Source organism: Kogia breviceps, chromosome 5 (genome assembly GCF_026419965.1).
Source record: "Kogia breviceps isolate mKogBre1 chromosome 5, mKogBre1 haplotype 1, whole genome shotgun sequence".
NCBI lineage: Eukaryota > Metazoa > Chordata > Mammalia > Artiodactyla > Physeteridae > Kogia > Kogia breviceps.
Window position 1 is genome coordinate 30,845,619 of NC_081314.1, and position 14,034 is coordinate 30,859,652.

Consider the following 14,034-nt stretch of genomic DNA (forward strand, 5'->3'; position numbering starts at 1 on the left):
AGTGCCCCGCTTTTGTTGAGCTGCACAGCAGGGGGCCCGCCCTGGTTTGTTGGGGCTTTCCTGCTGGGTTCTATGACAAGGTGGCTAAAAGCAGAAGGCTCGCGAACCCCAGCCCTGGCTCAGGGCTGGAGGGTGAGTTGGGAGCATCCAGGGAAGTCATTGTCCCATCCAGGAGGTGGCCCGGGCACCTGGGATGTAGGAACACCAAGTACACGCTTCCAGATGGGCTCCTGGCAATACGAGGCTAACTTTTCAGAGTGCCTTGAGGTTTCCTCAGAGCCTTTCATTCATCTGTTCAGCTGGCGCCTACTCAGTGGTGTTCTAGACACTGGAGAAACCAAGAGAAATAAGACACCGTGGCTGCCCTCCGGGAATCCAGGAAAGAGGGAGAGAGGCCACAGGCCCTAGTGGTGAATCGAAGACCAGGGGATCACGGGCACTCCCGGGTGGCTCAAAGAAGGGACAATGCCGAGCTGTGTCTGACCTTGGTACTTCTCAGACTTTAATGGACATGAGAATCACCTGGGCATCTTGTGCAGCTGCAGGTTCTTATTCAGCAGGTCTGGAGAGGAGCCTGAGATGCTGCATTTCTAACAAGCTCCCAGGTGATACCGATGCTGCTGGTCCGAGGTCCACACTTTGAATGGCAAAACCCTACGTGATGCCTATGAGGGAGCTAGGCAGGTAGAGACGTGGGAAGGGATATTCATTCCTAAGAGAGAGAATGTTCCAGGTGGACCACTTCAGGCGTGGGGACGGTTGAATTGTCAGAGTGGCTGAGGTTTAATTGGAGAGGATTGAAATGGCCCTGGGCTTACCTTTTAATTCTATTAAGTTTTAATTCATTCTTTACGACAGTGTCAAACCTGATATTCTGAGAAAAGCATTTCTAACACTCACCTGACATGGGTCCTTCTGTTTAATGGTCTTGTTTACTCGTGATCCTTTCCTGCCACGGAGGTGATAAGGCTCTCAGAGCAAGCCTGGTGGTGGATGACCAGTCTCCATGATTGAGTTCCTCAAGTCCTAGGCTACAGCTCCATGAGAGAGGTCATGGCTTTTCTGCTTCACAGCTCGCATAGCGCCTGGTACACAGGGGCAGCTAATGCTCATTATAGCTTGAGTTTGAGATGAATGAATGAATGAATATTAATACCTCATTTTAGGCTCAGCAGGAGAATAGCAGAGTGGTTAAGAGCACAGGTCCTAGAGTTAGAATGCCCTGCAAATCCTGGCTCTGCTCTGTGCTAGCTCCAAGAATCTGGCCATACCCTCTGACCTCTCTGTGCCTCAGTTTCCTCATTTGTGAAATAAGGATGACAGTAGTACCTGCCTCAAAGAGTTGTTGTGAGTCTTCCATGACATAACACATATAAATTGCTCTCAGCAACTGTAAACATTCAGTAAATGTTTTCTGTTATTTTTGTTAAGAGCTGAAGTTGACATTCACCAATTCGACAACATTTTGACTGGTTTAATTCGGTGAGGATGGGCATATTTGTCTAAGGTATGGCTTATGAGTGAACATCGTTTATTTTTGCCATGCATGCCCTCCATTAACATGAATAATGACAGATATTTGTATTAACTTTTATAAATTTTTTCTTGAACGTAAAACAGGAAAACACAGATAATGACAGAAATAGGGGTCTTGGAAGAATACTTCAAGTGGGACCCTTAAGTATGAGCTGGTTTCTTGAGACCAGCTCTGCTTATTAGGGGATGTCATGAGGGAGAATTTTATTCTGTCTCCCTATGAGATCACCTGAGCTAGGCTTCTGGAATTCCAGAAACCATGAAACCACGAAAATAGTAATGTTTGGTGAATAGACAGCCAAGGTATAGACCTAGCTGAAACTGGCTATTATTTAGGTGAGAAGGGCCAGGAATTTCATCACCACTCGATACTGTTGTGCGTTACTTACCATTTAGAATGGTTATTGAAAAGCTCTGGGGCTAATACTATCTTTTGGCTTTTGTCTGTGAATGCTTAGACCTGAACTATCCAAAACAATATATATGAGCCACATGGCTATTTATATTCATGAAAACAGAATAAAATTTAAAATTCATTTGCACTAGGCACATTCCAAGTATTCAATGGCCACATGTGGCTAGTAGGTAACACACTGGATAGCACAGGTATGTAGATGTAGAACATTCCACCAGACAGCAGTGACTTAGAGTATAAGTTTTTTACTTTAAGAGTTGCAGATTGTAATTGAGGCACCCAGAGATGGCAAAATTCAGAACTCATGCAATGAGGATGTTGCAGAATTGAATACAAAAATTAGGAAATGTAAGGGGTAAGTTTACTTTTGGACAATAAAGTGTGACTCATTTTTTTGTTCAACAGTTATTAAGTAACTAGACACTTACTCTATGTAGAGCTCTAATCTAGTGGCTCTGGGGAAGATAGCAGTCTGGCAGATGCATTGACTGATCCCAAATTGCTTGTCCTTGAGTTGGATAGATATCAAGTACCTAGAAGAACATTAAATAGCAGTTCAAGGAGGTCTGTGAGGAAAACCCAGTGAGATACTGTGAGACCAGAGTGGCTTTGAAAAAAAGATGTGATGCTTGACATTGACAGGACAAGAGACACAAGTAGAACACAGTAAAGGAGGCAGAAATGGTTGCAAAACAGTAGGAAACAGGAAGCAGTTACCCTAGATGAAATAGAAATATTAGTTGGCAGCCACATTGGAAATGGGGCTGGGGTCAGACTTTGGAAGGACTTGAATGCCAACATAAGATGATTAGGCTTTATCCTGCAGACATTGGGAGCCGTAGAAGGGCTGTGAGCAGAAAGGCACAATTGTGCAGGTAGTACTTTGCCAAGGTGAGTCGGGCAGGGCTTAAAAAGCTGGATTGGAGGAACCCAGCCATCTTCACTGGGATACCAGCCCAAAGGTTGCAGGAAGAATCCAGGCAGGAGAGGAGAAGGACCGGAAATAGGTCAATGCACAGGGAAATGGAAAGAGGGACAATAGAAAGGAAAACAGGTTTTGACTGAGCAGGGGAAAAAAAATGGCAGAAGTGTAGAGAAAGATGGCTTACTTGCTTTGGGTTTGGGGTGTAGGAAATACCTGTTGATGTGGAATTTGGAAGGGGGCTCCTCCTAGATGTAACTTCATCAGATCCCATCACACACCTCCTTGAACTGCTATTTAATGTTCTTCTATGTATTGAGTATTTATCTAACTCTTAGCAGTGATTGCATCCACCAGGCTTTGCTTCCTTCCCCAGAGGCCCTAGTTCAAGTACCATGCGTGGAAAAAGTGCGCAGTTAGTGAACAGCTATTCTACGGGTAACTGCAGAGTCAAGCCCTGTAATCTAAACCTACCCTTTACATTTACTGAGGCAAAGAGAAGAAGGGATTAGTCGTTGGTTTTAAAAGTAAAAATCCTGAGAAAAATGTTAGATTATGTTGGTGAATAGAGATGAATGTCTACAAGATGCCAGTTGTCTGCAAAATGGAGGTGCAAATATCTACCTCATAGAGCGCTGAGGATTAAATGATGCACATGCAAACTACCTAGCAAATAGTAAGCCATCAATAAATGTCATTTGATTCTAATCTAATGAATTCAACACGCACATGTGGGATCAGAAAACCCCATACATAAGTTTATGGCGTGTACTATCTCTCCACTTACTCATTTGTTGGGTGCCATAAAATGAGGGAATTTCTAGTGTTATTCCAGATGACTCTGGGCAGAATTGTTAAAGGTCTTATTCGCTCAATGAAACAGAAGCCAGGGAGGGCCCGGCTACAGGGATAATCACACACACCTGAGGGTGTCTGGTTCACCCCTCATTTGTTCCTGCTTCTTTTACTCTTTAGCAATGGGATCGTTGTCAGTGGAGCATTGGAAGGTAAGACATACAACCTTATTAAAGAAAAGTTTCCAAGAGGGAATGACGTAGCTATTTGTACGTGACAGGACTGATTCTCATAAGCACGAGAAAATCAGTGTCACTGCGTTCAAATTCAATATGTCAACTACTGCCAGAAACCACCTCCGGCTGGGCCCCAGGACCCTGAGGTGAAGGCCACAGCTTCTCCCCCAGATGCTGTCCACCTAGTTCTACCTTCTCTGCCTCATCCTGCATATCACGGTCAGACAAAGCTATTTAATAGACCACCTTCAACTTGTCAAGTTACCCTCAGGGAACCCCTTTTACCTGAAAAGAAAGTCTAAATGTCACTGCTTGGTTTCCTTCCAAAAATCTCACCCACCATGTTGATTCAACCATATTTTCCCATTTTCCAAGTGCATCCTTAGCTCCAGTAAGGGAGAAGTACACTATTTACTGGATGGAAAAATCCAATACTCACTTCCCTTCTGTGCTTTGGCCACTGCCCTTATCCAGGATGACCTCACTGTTACCTTCTGTCTTGCTAAATTTTACTCATTCTTCAGGACACAGTCAAGACCTACTTCCCCCACGAAGCCCCTTTCTGATGATTCCAGCCTGTAGGCATGTCACCTTTTTCTGGACTCCTACTGCCCTCATTTACAGTGACAAAATATTGACCGCTCTCTTGTTTCTTGTCTCTTGTTTCTTACTTGTGTTTTTCCAACCAGACTGAAGTCAGGGTTTATGTCTTGCCCTTCAGATCACTGATGTAAGCTTGAACTGAGGGCTCTGTGACATTTACAAATCCTAACTCTAGTTCAGGGTTTTCAAAGTGACATCTTAGAGACTTGAAGGAAGGACTCCTTAGCTAAAGCTTGGGAACTCCAGGTCCCAGCCATTAGAAACGTGGTAGTGGGCTGATGGGTTGTAGTGGAGAGGAGCTTTCTAGATTGGCCCATTCTCATTCACAACTATCTGAAAGCTCAGCTACTGGGGAAGTCAAGTAGAGGATGGGGCTCAGTCCTTGAGTGATCCATCCCTGCCCCACAGAAAAAGTAATTTGGTCCTTGTAGGAAACTTGGAAAGTACAGAAAAGTATAAAGAAAATAAAAATCATCTCTAATCCTACCAGCCAGAAAGAAACATTGTTAATCTTAGTGTACTTTCCAGTTATACACACATAAATATAATCTGTCATAGTTGAGATCATGCCATATGTTGAGTTGGGTAACCTACTCTTTTCACATACAATTACACCATGATCACTAAAACTCCTCGAAATATATTTGTGTTGGTTCATTCCCCAGGAAGCAGACGCTGAGATACATGTTGGTGTGCAGGATGTTTCTTAGGTAGTTCCCTAGAAATCAGCAGCTGCAAAAAGGGAGAAAAGGAAGAAAGATGAGACACAGGGAGCAGTTGCACTGTGTTGTAGGCATGCTCTGAACTCAGGTCTGGCAGCTCGCTGTTCGAAAGCTGATATTCAAGAGACAGGTGTTGGTCGCAAAGGAAAACTTGCTTTATTCAGGAGGCCAACAACCTGGGGAGAAGGTGGACTTGTGTCCAAAAGCCTACTCCCCACTGCTGATCAGGAGGCAAGAGCTTTTAAAGGGGAATTTCAGGGGTGCATTGGGGAGGTGGGGAGCTATGTGCAGAGCAGCACAGTCAGCTCCAACAGTCATCTTGAAATTGGTCATGTGGTGGTCTGATCACCATCACCTTGATTGTTCTAAGTGCAAATTAATCTTCAATTCCAGAGTTGTTTTATTCCCATCTTCTTGAGGCCAGTTCTCGGAATTGTGTAAGATGGAGCAGCTTATGTCATGACTACAGCCTGGTCATCATGTAGTTAAGTTCATCCACCTGGTGGGGGTTTCAGTATCTATAAAACAGCTCAAAGGATATGGCTCAGAATATTATCTATAGCCCTTGAGGAGAAACTAAAGACCCTCAACTTTGTTGAATGACTAAACTATTATTATTTTGTCCTGTTTGACTGCTTTTCTTTGCTTTTGCATGTTTCATTTCTCTGATTAAATTTATACTTTGGCTAAAGTTTTTCAAGCAGGCAGAGGTCATGGGGGGAGGGGTCTGTCCTGGGAAACCTCCATAGGGTCCTGTTCCATTACATGTCCACCAAAGGCCTTAACCAACTCCATAGGGAACTCTGGAGCAGGGATGGCCCTTCTGAGTTGTCCAAGGTTGGAGTGAAGGGGCTGGACCTTTACATCCCCAGGGGGACTGCTCATTGGTTTCAGGCTTACTCTGGAAATTCACATGATTTAGGCTAGGCAGTGTTCTTTAGCTAAGGCAGTCCTCAAAGAAGGTTCAGAGCTGAAGGCTGTCTTGGAGCAGCATTCCCAGAGGCCAGGAGAATAACTCCTTCATTGCCAAAGAGGGATCTGGGCAACATGTCAAAGCTTCTACACTCATAATACTACACTGTATAGCCAACAATAATGATGGCTGAAATTGAGTACTTACCATATGACAGCATTATGCTAGGTGACCTCAGCCCACAACTGCTCAAAAAGGTGATTATTAATGGTATCCTCTTTACCAGTGAAGAAAGCATATGACCAGACACTCCTTGGGTGCCACAGCTGATAAGCCTGGGGAGCCAGAATTTGAACCTTAAGTCTTTGCTTTGTTTGGGTAAGTACTTAAAAGAGTGTTTTCAGGTAACAATTTAAGTTTCCAGGCAAAAATCTTACTACGTATTCAAGTGATAAGAGGTGTGCTGCACTTTCCTTTCATCTTCATGATGAACTAGAAGGATGATTTTCAGAAATGGCAAAAACGATCATTCCTAGCCCCCAGAATTTTTTTTTTATTATTATTATTTTGCGGTACGCGGGCCTCTCACCGCTGTGGCCTCTCCCGTTGCGGAGCACAGGCTCCGGACGCGCAGGCTCAGCGGCCATGGCTCACGGGCCCAGCCGCTCCGCGGCACGTGGGATCTTCCCGGACCGAGGCACAAACCCGCGTCCCCTGGATCGGCAGGCGGGCTCTCAACCACTGCGCGCCACCAGGGAACCCCCCTGGCCCCCAGAATTAGAAACACTTAAATAACTACAGGAGGTCACATCTTTAAAAATCGTGAGTGGTTGAGAGTCCGCCTGCCGGCACAGGGGACGCGGGTTTGTGCCTCGGTCCGGGAAGATCCCACGTGCCGCGGAGCGGCTGGGCCCGTGAGCCATGGCCGCTGAGCCTGCGCGTCCGGAGCCTGTGCTCCGCAACGGGAGAGGCCACAGCGGTGAGAGGCCCGCGTACCGCAAAAAAAAAAAAAAAAAGTATTCAGCAAAAGTCGTGAATAAAGGGCAATGGAGACTGTTCCCTTCAAACTCTTTTATTCAAAACACAGAGCAGCAGCTACATGTGGATGTGAAAGCCCCAACTCAACCTGCCCCCTTTTTTCTACTATGCAGTTTGAGGATTATTTCTCCTGCATGTGAGAAGTGTTGTATGTGGCCTCCCAGATCCTTTTAGCATACCACATCTAGTGTTATTTTCTATCTTCGAAAAGCTATTCCAGTTAAGGGACAATAAAAATTAACATTTAATTCTTCATGCTATTGTAGACTTTAGAATTTTTTTGGTGAAATTCATCTTTCAGTCTTAACTTCATACAACTATTTGACTAAGTTTTCCACGAGCCTCCCCAAGGTTTTCATAATTTTTAAGCAAAATTTCCTGAAAAGAGAAAGGCTTTACAAATTTTTTTGTACCCCTCTGTCTGCCATCCTGCAATCTACATATGCTGCTTATTAGTCAAAATGAATACGGTTTCAGGGCAATTGCATTTATTTGTTTATCCCACTTAAGCATCAGCACAAAAATTAAAATGCAGGTTCAGTTATTGCTGGGGAGTATTCAGCAGTATAATATGTTTGCCAGGCAACCTGTGGGCAGGCGTTAGGTAGAGGAAGGGAAACTCATCAGCAGCGCTTCAATAGCAGTATTGGCTTTCATTTCAAATGTGCTAAATCGATAGGGCCATGCAATTCGCCTCCTTTAGCCCAATTTGCTTACTTTTCTTCTTGAATGGAAAAGTAATCTGGTTTAGTGCTGGGTAACATTTGCAACCATACTTCCTCTGGCAGGCACTAAAAAAACAAAAAAAAAAAAGGTGTTTCCCACTTTGGAAAATAAGAAAGGTCTGGTGTTTCTTTGGTTTTGTTTCTGTTTTTTTTTCATGTTTTACAATCTTCCTCTTTCTTTCCTTCTTTCTTTCTTTCCTTCTTTCTTTCCTTCTCTCTCTTTCTTCCTTCCTTCCTTTCTTTCCTTCCTTCCTTCCTTCTTTCTCTCTTTCTGTCTCTTTCTATCCTTCTTTCCTTCTTCCTTCCTTCCTTCTTTCTTTCTTTCCTTCTTTCTCTCTTTCTGTCTCTTTCTTTCCTTCTTTCCTTCTTTCTTTCCTTCCTTCCTTCCTTTTTCCTTCCTTCCTTCCTTCCTTCCTTCCTTCCTTCCTTCCTTCCTTTCTTTCTTTCTTTCTTTCTTTCTTTCTTTCTTTCTTTCTTTCTTTCTTTCTTTCTTTCTTTCTTTCTTTCTTTCTCTTCCTCCCTCCTTCCCTCCCTCCCTTCTTTTCTTTCTCCTTCCCTTTCTTTCTTTTTTGTTTAAGAAAACACAGGGTCAAGGCAATGGATTGAAGAGCTCAGGAAAAAGGAGTCTCGGACAGCACTGTATGAGACGTAAACACCCTCACACTTCTTCTAGAAAGCCATGTTTAATAATTTCAATTTGTTACCTACTATTCTTGAGCTTCTGTACGTGTGTTTACACATACACATAGATATGGGTGATTCAGATCCCCTGCCAGTATGGAGTGCCTCAAGTAAGAGAGGGTGGTTCTGGGGTCTAGGGTGGGTTTGGGGGTTGAAGGAATCCTCCCAGGTCCTGAGGAGGAATGCAGGAACTGACCAAAGCAATAGGCAGTGCTGGGGAACTTGGCAAGAGGTCAAAGGGGACTCCATTTCTACTGCAGCTCAGAGCCAGCTTCTCCTCTACTGGGTTAGACTCACCTGTATGGCTGAACATAACCCTAACAATGCACCTTGCACAGAGTAGGTGCTCAGCAAACGTGTTGGCCATGCACACGTCTTCATGTGTGGAGCCCAGACACAGGAAATGCTGTCAGGACAGCTGCACTCAGTCGTAGAGTTGTAGGGGAGCGTTTTTGGGGCCTCGTGTAATTTCCTGTCTTAGGGATGAAGAAAATGGACTAGCAGCCAAGGCTGGCAAGCTGTTCCTGGCCCAATGTGAACCAGGCTTCAGCTCTGCATCCTCAAAAACTCTCCTGTGTTTTTTCCCCTTTGAGTAATTTGATTTTCATCTGTCTGCTCTCAGTTTGCAAGAGCTATTAAGAGTGGGCTCAGGACTCAGCTTCAGAATAGCTCTAACAGGATTCCCATGCTTTTGCAGATTTTTAAAAACCTGGTCCAGGTTAAGGATGCCAAGATGCTAATTGGAGGTTCTTCTTTGAAAACACCTCTCCTCTCCTTTCTTCCTTTCTGTTGCTCTCAGTAATTTAGATCCTTACTGTCTGAGAGCTGGGCACTGGTCCAGCCTGCTAACTGGGCTTCCTGCTGGCAGACTTCTACCTGCCCAGTCTACCCACTGTGTCCTTACAGCCTTCTTCCCTCCACAGGCTGTCGCTTGCAGAATCCTCTCCAGTTGTTTGTCCTTGCTCTTGAATACCACGTTTGTCTGATCACATCAGCTCTTTTCACAGACAACAGAACACCCAGGCCAGGGTGTCTTAGAATGGAAGCCAAGCTGCCTTAGCAGTCTGCAGTGGTTTTCTCCAAAGTCTAGGCGCACTCAGAGTTTGAGAACCAGTGTCCTGTAACTTTTCACTTGAACAGCTTACTCTCCACAGTGCTTGTGCAGTCAAATTTTTGAGCCCAGCATAGTGTTTTACATTGATCTTGAAATAGCAGTCACAGGGGAGAGGCACAGCCAGGAGAGAAAAGAGAGAAGAAGAAATAGAGGCGAAGAGAAGGTTAGACATCCAAGGGACAGGGAAAAAGGAGAAGGAGCCATCAGTAGAAGGATGGAGATAGAGGATCAGAGATGAAGGAAGCCAATCAGGGCTCCCATGAGAGGACTTTGTGATCTTAGAGCAAAACAACAACAACAACAGAAAGCTTTCAGGTGATTAAGAGGCAAGAGGCAGCAGAATAAGGGAATCAGGATGCTGGGAGGAGGTGAAGGCCAAAGCAGGAGGATTTGGTCAGTCTTTGGGGTGAGAGAAGTCCCCCTTAGAGTCAGTATGCATTGACTGAGCAAGACAGATGAAAGGGATTACGATCTCTCTTCCTCTCCCCCTTTCTCCCACTTCTGACATTTCCCATCCTTCCCCCTCCTCTCCTGGAAAGCTTATTTTTCTCTTTCTTGAATCAATCAATTGATTATTGATCAACCTCCCTTCTCCCCTTTTTTCTCCTCTCTTACCTTAAAAGTGTTTTGCAACACTCGGCCTATTAGTAGGTTATGAAATAGGATAGAATATATAGAATAATATACAATGAAATAGAAAACATTAGAGTGCATCTTAGGGTAGGGGTAAACTCTTGTCTCAGTTATACGTGTGGGTGTGAATGTCTGTGTCTAAAGTTATTTTCATATTATATATTATAAATTACTTATAAATAAATTATATATTATAAATTATATAATATAAATTACTTCAAAAAAGTTTGAAGGCCACTGGGATATAATTTACAACTGAAGAAATCTCTTTATTATCTGATATCGCCAATAATCTTTTTCTGATGAGTACTTTTAAGAGGATCATATTGATAAAGTTTTAATATTTCTTTTTCTCAACTTCTACCCCACCCTCAGAGTCAGGAATTGTTCCTGGAATTTTTTCTCCTTGTGGATTAGCATCCATGGAAAGGAAATATGTTGTCTAACAGAAAAACCTCATAAAACCCAGAATTCACATTAAATACTGGCTTCAGTTAAATCTGCAGGCAATATTCATCTTCTGGGTTCAAACCAATTCCAATGGTTAGGTTGTTGGCTCAGAGAGGGCTTATTTCATTAACCACTCTTGGATACAGTAATGGCAGACAACAGGATTTTGAGATGTGTAGTTAATTAATTTTTTATTAAATATGGTGGGTTTGCTTGGGACAAGGAGAGATAGGTAAAGAGGACCCAAGCCTATCTTCAAGAAGCCTCCCTCCTTGAGTTCAAGTCTATTCTGCTCATCAGAAGAAGGTGTTCAGTTTACCTGATGTGTACTAGCTCACTAAACATTAGTGTTAACTATATACAGCCGGTATGGTAATTCCACCATCCTTTTTATCTTTCTTATTTTACAAATCTCAAAAGTAATACATATTTGTTGAATCAAAATCAAACAACACAGGTGTCTTAAGGAAAAAGTCCAAGTGTTCTCCCCTCTCCTCTACCCCTGTGGCAACCAGGCTCATGCCTCAGTTCAGAAGATAACGTTGGTAACTGGCTGACTTGTAGCCTTCCAGATACAGGGCAATGTTACTCAAACTTCAATGTGCACTCGAGTCTCCTGGCATCTCATTAATGCAGATTCTGATTCAGCAGGTCTGGGATGGGGCCTGAGACTCTACAAGCTGCCCCTTGATACTGATGCTGCTGGTCCAGGGACCGCACATTAAGTAGCGAGGGCTGTACTGTTCACAGTCCAATACAACAACCATGCACTGCATGTGGCTATTTAAATTGAAATTTCTTAAAATTAAATAGAATTAAAAATCCATTTCCTCACTCACACCAGCCATGCACCACATGTGGCTATTGGCTATTGGATCGGACAGCACGGATAAAGAACGTTACTTTTCAAAGTGGTTGCACCATTTTGCAGACCCACTGTCGGTGTGTGTTGCAGTTTCTCTTCATCCTCATCAACATTTAGTATTGTCAATCTTTTTACTTTTACCAGTTCTAGTGAGTGTATAGTGGTGTCTCATTGTGGCTTTAATTTGCATTTCCTCGGTGATCATTGATGTTAAGTATCTTTTATTTCTGAGTTCTCTGGCTATTTGTATAACTTCTTTTTGAAATGGCTGTTCTAGTCTTTTGCTTATTTTTCTTCCACTGGGTTGCTTCTTATTATTGAGTTGTAAGAGTTCTTTACATGTTCGGGCTCTAAGATACTTGTCAGATATATGTGTTGCTAATGTTTTCTCTCAGTCTGTGGCTTATTTTTGCATTTCCTTAATGGTGTCTTCTGAGGAGCACAAGTTCTTATTTTGATGGAAAATAGTTTTCTATTTTCTTGTTTTATGGTTAAAACGTTTCTCTTAAGAAATCTTTGCCTAATTGCAAAGATATTCTCCTGAAGTCCTTCTTTTAGACTTCTAAAACTGTAAGTAGTTTTAGCTTTTACATTTAGGTCTATGATCCATTTTGAGTTAATTAAATCTATGATCCATTTTGAGTTAATTTTTTTGTATGGTGTGAGATAAGGGTTCACATTTCATATGAATATCCAGTTTTTACAACGTCATTTGTTTAAAAGACTATCGTTTCTCCATAGAATTATCTTAGCACCTTTGTCAAAAATCAGTTGATTGTTTATGTCAATTGTATATATATAAAGGTATAATTAAGCACTGGTGTATTTAAGCACTGATATATTTTTGTATTTTTTTCAAGCTAAATGTACAGCAACGTCAAGAAACTGAATCATGATCTGTTACTTTACTACGCAAAGGAAATTGCAGGGAAGATCCTGGAGGTGACCCATCTCCAATTTAATAGGCTGATCGTGAACATTGGTGAGATTTGTTGTTCTGTTAGGAGGACAATAGATAGAAACCACAACATTTTCTTTGTTTTCTATTATTAACTTGTATGCTTACAGATGAATTTTAGAGATGTTTTAAGTGAATAATATATCTTTTTTAAAAACTGAAACAGAATATGTATTTTTTAAATGTAAGCTATTTTTTCCTTAAAATATAAATTTAGGCACTCCATCATTTAAAAAAGTAGACTAGGATTGTTTTGGTGTTTTGGCTTATGTCCTGAATGTATTCAGGTTTGGGTTGGTGACTGGGACTGACCTAGATCACAGTCAAGTGGTGTGCACTGCAACACATTTCCTACTAAACGCCACATTCTGTGGTGCTCTTCTGTGATTCCACAACAGGCGCAGACTCCCTGAGCCCAGTCTGAGGGTGGCCTTCTGAAACCCCGTGATCTCATCCTTTCACCCCTCACGCCATCTTGCCTCTCCTCTAAATCCTGAAAGTACTGGATGAGAGGACCCATTAGGCTTTGAGGCAGAAGCCACCACACTGGTGATAATTGCCTGAATGGAACCTTCCTTATGCGTCTGTAGACCATGCCCTGTGCCACCAGTGGCTCTTTCTGTGGGCCACAAGAGTGTAGGAGAGAGTAGGGGTACATTTAAACTCTGCTCTATAGCAAGCCATGGTTGGTAAGTTTGTACATCCTGGTTAATTGCTTTAGTTACTTTACTCATGCTTAAAATACTCACTGATTTTATTTAGAAAGGAAGAATGGTCCAAAGAGAGGAAGAATGCAGAACTTGAAGTCTAAGTCTTTGGTTGGACTATCAGTTCTTTCACTTGCCTTGTGTGTACCCATAAATAATAGGTATCAAGTGACACACAAATAAGAGAACTCTGCAAACTGTGTAACTCAAATGATATGCAAAGTATTTTCCCTTCAGTAGCCACCCAAATTGCTGATATTCAGATGTGATCCATTACTTAAATAGGCTCTGTTGAAATTAAGTGCATGATGGCTTGTAGCTACTTGCTGGATTCACTCTCTTTAAAAAGCTCATCAGCAAATATTTGCTTGCTGAATGATTCCCCTGTAGCCTTGAAATACGTTAAAGTTGGTTCTACAGAAGGATAGTTGCTAAAAGCCTAGGTCAGAGTCAACTTGTCATTTGTTAAGGGTTAATACTTTTGCTGAGGAAGAATTGAAAATCCTAGGAAGATGAAAGGCTAGAAATAGTGTACCATTGTCTATGACTTGTAAACAAAAACAAAAACAAAACCTTTTCCCAAAAGGCTACAGAAATACATTACTTCAAGTATTATAAAATAGGTATGATTACATTTTTCCCTGGTAGAGCTAATTTCAATAAATATTTTGTTGGTAACCATTTTTCCTCAACTGTAATAGTGATGCAAACTCATAATAGA